The sequence below is a fragment of the Aquila chrysaetos genome, chromosome 23 (genome assembly GCF_900496995.4).
Source record: "Aquila chrysaetos chrysaetos chromosome 23, bAquChr1.4, whole genome shotgun sequence".
Classification (NCBI taxonomy): domain Eukaryota; kingdom Metazoa; phylum Chordata; class Aves; order Accipitriformes; family Accipitridae; genus Aquila; species Aquila chrysaetos.
The window spans coordinates 20425464-20433104 of NC_044026.1; the positions used below are offsets into that span (position 1 = coordinate 20425464).

The 7641-nt window shown below is 42.2% G+C and overlaps 1 long non-coding RNA gene across 1 annotated transcript; it reads right to left on the bottom strand.

The window, feature by feature from the left end:
- Positions 1-5653: 5653 nt before the first annotated feature.
- LOC121232566 lies at positions 5654-7615 on the bottom strand. The gene is made up of 2 exons (XR_005931227.1): positions 7528-7615; positions 5654-5982 (listed from the first exon to the last, which is right to left on the bottom strand). It is a non-coding gene; the product is annotated as an uncharacterized LOC121232566 (long non-coding RNA).
- Between the last annotated feature and the right edge of the window lie 26 nt (positions 7616-7641).

The following is a 7641-nucleotide window of genomic DNA, read 5'->3' on the forward strand; positions in this document are numbered from 1 at the left end:
AACAAATGCAAGGTAAGTCGTCGTGGTAAATAAGAGGTACTTCAGGACATTTTTATATCTGGGATTAATTAAAGGCCACAGAAGTTAGATCTGTTACGCTCCTAAAAATCAGACTACTCAAAGCCTAATGTTTACTCTTGACAAATACAACTGCTCACAGATTTAAGCCGGAGACATTAGGATCTGTCTGCTGTACAGTTTGACACACCACCTTCTAAAAAGATGGGTAGTTCTATTTCTCATATTGGCAAATCTTCCCTGGATGACGAAGAGCTCAAAATCACTGCTCCAAATATGCGCTTTCTTAAAAACCAGCCTGATCATTCCTAGTGTTGTCAGATTATATCATGGGCTTATTTGCATGGGGTTTGTACATCACTCCTCATCTTTCTTTTCATGTAAGCGTAGCCTATATAATGGTTATAGATACTAACCTCCATCTTTGAAAAAAGATGGCTCCTACATATAAAACCTTAGTTTTCCAAGTCTCATGAAAAGCAAGTATGTCTAAAAAAAAAAAAAAAAAAAAACAACACTATTTAAATTTGCATTTAAAAAGGCAATAATGTAGCAAGGCTGAACCTGACTTGAGCTCTGATATTTAAAGCCTCCTATGAGAAATCATACTAATATTTTCAAATCTGCATATCTGGTTTTAACCTAGAAAGCTGAAATAAGTTTTGTGTAATCCTGCAGTTTTCAGGACTGGCCCGTGTCTTTCAGTTAGGTTAGTGCTACAAGTGCCCAGCAGTTTTTATTGTGGGTGGTAAGAGGGAAGGTGTCTGCATTCCACTTGTCATATGAGATGAACACAGGTAGACCTCTTGACATTCATGGTGAATTTTGCAGGCCTTTGTAGTCCAAATCCATCATAATATATTTCATAAGCAAGTATGCTGGTGTTTTCTTAACAACATCATTCCAAGCACTGGGATGGTGCAGATGCTAAAGTCCAGCAAAACAACAACAGTTTGAAATCAAGGACAAGGCCAAAAGAAACCAAGAATAGATGTAAAGAATACCAACCTGTGGAGACAGCGTAAGAGAAAATGCAGTTGTTTAAAACATTGAGGAAAAGCAAAAAACCAAAAAGATTGTAGACAAGTTTCCTTAAAAGCAGCTAAACGTGCAGATTTGGGAATTAACCTCTGAGAAACAGGGAAAAGATTACCAGGAATCATTTGGGTTAGCTTAGAACAGCGATACAGCTTTCTTCTGAGATACCGGCATCTCCAGTTGTTCTGTGCACCAAAGCATCCTCTTCAACTATTAGTTTACTAGTCCAGTTGGTATTAGTTAATATGTGTATGGAGTTTTTTGATTCAGTAATTTGTTTGGAGGAGGAGGAAGAGGAAAGATTGTAAAATCCTGGAATAAAAAAAGTGTAGTAAAAGGTTCCCCTACATTTTTATTTGACCATTTACAGCTGTTCTCTAAACAAAGTTAAGTGAAGCTTTCAATTTCCTGAACTGTTTCGGTAAACTTTGAATTGCTGTAGTTTGTCACTTCAGTTGGGTCATAAAAGTAATTTTTTCTCCTTGCTGTTTGGTTACCTTGGTGTTGGTTCGGTGGGGTTATGTATGTAGTACTGAAGCGCAGGATGTCTATTTTAACCTCATGCACTTAAAGAATAACCCTATGTACAGGAACATATCACCTGACCATGAGATGCATCCTTGAACTCTTGGCCACTCGCATATTATTGACTTTGATTTTGCAATAGCTATTACATAAAAGGGAACGAAGTGTGTTTGGTTACTTACCAGTGCACTACCAAGCAAGAGCAGCTGCGTTGGGCCCTCAGTCCATGGGCTGTATCTACAGTCTTGTTGCACGATTACAGTGTCAAGAGCCGCAGCAATAATGGTCTGGGGTTTGATTCAGCAGAAGTTTAGAAGATGTATTGTCTGGCCTGATACTATATGTCTCAGTAAGTGCTGGCTGATGTATCTACAACAACAACAGTACAGTAGCCTAGCCTTAAGTAATGTTATTCATTAGTAGATTTTTGTTCCAAACTACTAATTTTCAATGCTTTTTTCCTTTGTTTTAAATGATAGGGGGTTTTGGTTGGTTTTTTTTTTTAGATCAGTGTTCCAATTTTTTTAAATGAAATGGTAACAGTGAATTAATTTCTTGTTATATTTTCTTTGTATTATATTGAAGTATTTCAGAAAACAATTCCTACAAAAACATCAGAAGACATGCATGCCTTCATTTTCTTCTCAGTATAGCCCAGTACTAGCTCTATATATAGACATATGACCATGCATATATATAAATGCAAACCCACATCTATTAGTGTGTCTAAATATATTCAAAAAATCACAATGTACTTTTCAGCTGTTACTTTTAACTAGATAGGATTGCGAGAGGAGGAGCAACCAAAATAATGATCATTAGTTTGTCACTCTATCATTTTTAATGAGACAGCGCTCTGTAGAAATTATCTTAAAGAATGAATCACTTGCTTTGTTTTTTAAAAGCGTGGTTTTCATTACGGGACAAGTTGGGAACTTTTTCCTTTGCTAATTCAGGGATTCACGAAGCTATGACAAACCTCTCCAGATACACTTAGGAGGAATGCCTAATGCATAACTATATGTGCAGAAAGGTTATTTTATCTCAGTGTGATCCTGACAAAGTAGGGAAAGACAGAAGAAAAATGCAGTTAGTTAAGGGTTATATATAAAATTAGAAGAATAAGGATTTGATGCCTGCTTTGATATATGATGTGCTACAGAAAACCATGTTTAGTGTGGGGGGTTTTAACTATATGCATGCACAAAACCTTAATGCTGCAGTTGCTTTTATTTATTTGTTCTCTTAGCCATGGTTTCCATACTCAAATGTGAAGGTTTCAGAGCCAGATAAAGCTGCTGCTTCTCTGCGTTTCCTATCCTTCCCAAGGAGAAATGCGCCCAATTTACCTCACAGTTCAATAATGGCCAGAGAATAGATTGATTACACGCAGCTTCTTGTCCCACTTGTTTCAGAAATGTTTTAATGCTTGCCAGGTGCCCTTTCGTGACTTTGACACCTACAATTTAAACATCAAACAGTTTTGGTTTTGCTGTATCATCACCACCTTGCATCCTGTATCGTGTGTGACAAGACTTTCAAGCCCATCGTGTGCTGGGTGGATGAAAAGTGCTGCCATAAGAGCATTACTGGGGTGGAGAGGAGCCTCTGCAGACATGTGGTGTGGATGTGGAAATAACAATCTCGGTCGGATGTGGTGTCAAAGAATTAGTGGGCATGTGAATGAAAGAGCTGAAACCATCACCTAAGAAGGCAAAAATACTGGTGCATAGGACCTTTCAGGTGGAGGAACGTTGTTATCGGACACACTTTGGGTCTCTCTGGCTATGGATATACCAGTCAACTGACACGTCTGAGCACATGTTGAAAACTGAATGCCTATGAATAGAAAGACCCCTAAAAATGTTTGCCCTGAGCCAGCTAGCAATCTCTCCATCAGCCTCTGGCCACTGAGTTATCCCCAGTGGAGCTGGTGAGCAACCCAGCTTTGGAGGCTGAGGGGTACGGTAGGGAATGGTCTGCGTCTCCTCGGTCTGGGTGCCAGAGGACAACCACCGGCAGATTTAACTCACAACCGCAAGCATAGCCTCTGGCCTGGCTGTCCTGCCCCCCGTCCTGGCTGGTGTAATGAAGGACACCAGCAGCAGCGTTAGAGTGAGCAGCGCTGGGTTCATTGGATCCCCAGACCGACTGCCTGCCTTGTCACAGTGAGCCAAGGCTCGCCTTCAGACCCTGCTGGCCGGCATCTGAATTCTCTTTCAAAGTACGTTTGCACAAACCCGTAACTGGCTATCATTCTTATCCATACAAATGTCCAGTTCCTTTTTTAATCTAGTTCATTACTTCATTGGTATTGGGGGGTAATTAATTTCTTAATGTGTTAAGGGGGGAAATCTTTCTATTGGTTTCGAATGCGCAGCTTTGTAATTTAGCTGAACGGTGTGTGACATGGGAAAACAGAAGGGCCTGACTTTGCCTTCTTTTCATCGTGTCCCACGTGTTACTTTCCTGAGACAAGCAAGTAATTTCAGACTTTTCACTCTTGTCGTATTTTAATGGGGGCATTTTTCCATCTACCCAGTAGTTTATGACAGCCTTCCTTAGAGCTTATTTACCTTCGGCGTTCATTTTCTAGGAAGAAGTTGTGACACGTGCAACAAGCACATAGGAGAACGCACCACCCAGCTGACACATGCTGGTTTCATTTCCTGTACTACTCCTCATCCCATTCCACGTGCACCCTGATGTCGGGGTTTAATCCCAGCCAGCAACTAAGCACCACACAGCCACTCGCTCACTTCCCCCCCCACCCAGTGGGATGGGGGAAGAGAATCAGAAAAAAAAAAGTAAAACTCGTGGGTTGAGATAAGAACAGTTTAACAGGACAGAAAGGAAGAAAATAACAATAACAATCATAAAATGACAATAATAATAATAAAAGAATTGGAATATACAAAACAAGCGGTGCACTATGCAATTGCTCACCACTCACCGACCAATGCCCAGTTCACAAGCAGCGATCTGCCCCCCGCCCCAGCCAAGTCCCCCCAGTTTGTATACTGGGCATGACATCACATGGTATGGAATACCCCTTTGGCCAGTTTGGGTCAGCTGTCCTGGCTGTGTCCCCTCCCAACTTCTTGTGTCCCTCCAGCCTTCTTGCTGGCTGGGAATGAGAAGCTGAGAAATCCTTGACTTCATCTAAACACTACTTAGCAACAACTGAAAACATCAGTGTGTTATCAACATTCTTCTCATACCGAACCCAAAACATAACACTCTGTACCAGCTACTAGGAAGAAAATTAACTCTATCCCAGCCAAAACCAGGACAACTGACATCTTGTTCATTTTTATTTATAGCTGTATGTTCAGCCAGTACGTATTTGCAGTATTGTCCACATTGGGCCCCAGGCAATTTCCCTAGTAGCCGTCACTAAATTTTAGGATCCTCTGCAGTAGAAGAGTGGTGATTTGGGTTGTTTTTTTGGTTTGTTTGTATTTTTTTGTTTCCCTCCTGCCTTCATTTTCGTTTTTGATTGGACGTTCTGTGAAAAGTAACATTGGAAGAATTACAGTTCCTACTCGGTACTGGGGGTGAAGTGTTCCAAGAACAATTCTGGTAGTCCAGAGCTTCTTGAAAATTTCAGTGAAAGCAACTATAGTAATCATGATAAAAGGACAAAATTAAATTTGGTGCTGCATTTCAAGAGTTTCCTGACTGCACTGCAAGTTGTAACAATGCTGTAAGAAAAGAAATACTGTCTTTATTTCACAGCTTCTCGGCTGCCATTCTTTAAACACCTTGTTCTAGTTGTCACCCTACGGATGTGTTTAAAAAAATAATGAGGCAACTCATTTTTAGCAAGTTGCCCAGGAGTGCCCACCCCAATGAGGGCAGTGAAGTACTCAAGAGAGGTGTCAAACTGGCCGCTTAGGTGTACAGGGTTCATGAAGTTAGAGACTACTCTTAAGTGTGGTAATAACCACGTAACTTGGATGTAGAACGCAAAAACAGATTACCCTGAAAATTTATAAGAAATTGATGACTCAAGGTTTTTACCAATGGATGCTTATTTATATCCTAAATAATAATAATAATAATAATAATAATAATAATAATAATAATAATAGAAAAGAATTTCCTAAATTTTCTTAAAATTTCAGCTTCTTGCCTGTCAAAACATGAGACCGCTACTTTTGGTGCCCGATAATTAAGCAGCTTCTTGGCAATAGCCCTTTGGGTGGAATATCTACTTGGCTGCTCCTAGTGTGTAGTCCATGACTGTTCCTCCCTCGCACGAGCAATCTCCAGCAAGGTCATTAGCAGGGCACAACTGCAAATATGTTCTCATCCTCCTGCCACTATGTGTATTTGCTTGCAGGAGTGGAATATGAATTTCCGGTACTGTTGACATGCACTTTGCTGGTAAATGCATTTCTGAGGGAAAACAGTTCACAAAAACACACAGAGACATAGGGAGAGAACCGTAAATGTAATTGAAAATACTAAAAGTAATTTTTTTCATTCAATTTCACATTTGTGGTCTTCAGAGGACAATAGCACAGTGAGCAATTAGTGCACTGGCGATCTGTGAGTGAGTTCAGAAGCTGATGGCACCTCTCTCACCACACCTGCATCCGCTATCCTCAAAAACCCCTAAACTTCTGTAAAAACTGACTTACTTAATAGGAAAGATACTAGCAGTATCTTTCTTCACGAAAGGATTATAATTGATCTGTGTCACTTTATCAGCAGAAAAAAACCTGCCAGTTCAAGCATGAAAAGAACTACTGCTGGAAATATATTCTCTAGCATCTGGCAGTTTTTGAAGAAAGAACTACCTCATTCTCTAACATCTCTAACGGGTTTTTTGTGCCCCTTGACAGAATGGCCTCATGCCTGCTTCTGCTGCACGATGCGTGCCGACCTCTCTGGCACCCGAATTCACCAAAATAGGCTTTACCATGAATTTTATTACAGTAAAGGCGTACAGCCAGCAAGAATTCCATGGTTCTTCTCTGCTGTTATCTCTCCAAGTAGCTCATATTTGTAATTAATCTTCCTTCTATCCCAAAAAGTGCCTGTCTAGGGGAGGGAAAGGAGGGTGCAAGAGTAATTTATGTTTTGCTACATACGTATACTTTCAAATAACGCTTGGGAGAAATTAAAAGTAATCCTAAATAGGGCTTTAGGATTGCACGAGCCATCCTGCAATCAACGTGAGCACATTTGGAGCATGGATCTCTTGCTACTCTCAAATGGAATGGATGTGTGGGAAAAATCGTAAAGCATCAAAATTAGTCAGGGGGACAAAAGGGGCCCTTCCTTCTTTCTCCAAGAATCGTACCAGTATTATGCACGCTTGTAAAACAACAAGTGTTACTTGGGGGGAGAAAAACTCCACCTACGGATCAGAATGATACCCAAAAATGTAGAATTGTTTTTCATCTTGAAATTAGCAGTTGAATACTTCTGGCAAGTACAGATTTAGGACGTAAGAACAAAATGATTTAAGCAGGTACTGCCTCACGGAAGGCACTCTGTTCAACACAAATGTCACTCTGCCTGTTGTCTGAAGTAGCGCGTGTGCGTTTGGGGAGGCTGAGAGCGGTATTTTTATTCAGTAACTACGTGAAAGAACATAAAGGCTCCCCTCGTATTATGAAGAGGCTAAGCTGACTTCCCTGGAAAGCAGAAACATGAGTATCCCCAAGCCGTTTGCCTGCGCCCCTTCTAAGCTCCTCTCCAGCCGCCCACCAGAGGACCGGGGACCCGGCGGCGGGTCCGCAGGACGGCCTGTGTGCCTCGGCCGCCCCCTTCTTCCCGCCAGCACTTGGCGGCGGCCCGTCTTCCACGGCAGCCAGCCCCAGGCCGGCGGCGGCCTGCCCGCGGCGAGGGCCCGTGTGGAGGCGAGGGCGGGAGCCCGCCCTCCTCACAGCAAGGCCGCAGGCCTCGCACCGTCTTCTCCTCAAGAGGCTCTACCTGCGGTCCCGGCCTCGGCTGCAAGCGCGGTTTCTGGCGAAACCTCCTCACGCAACGCCGCTTCCCCGACAGGCTTCTTCCGGAGAACCGGCCGGCGGGCACCCGGCCACGGCA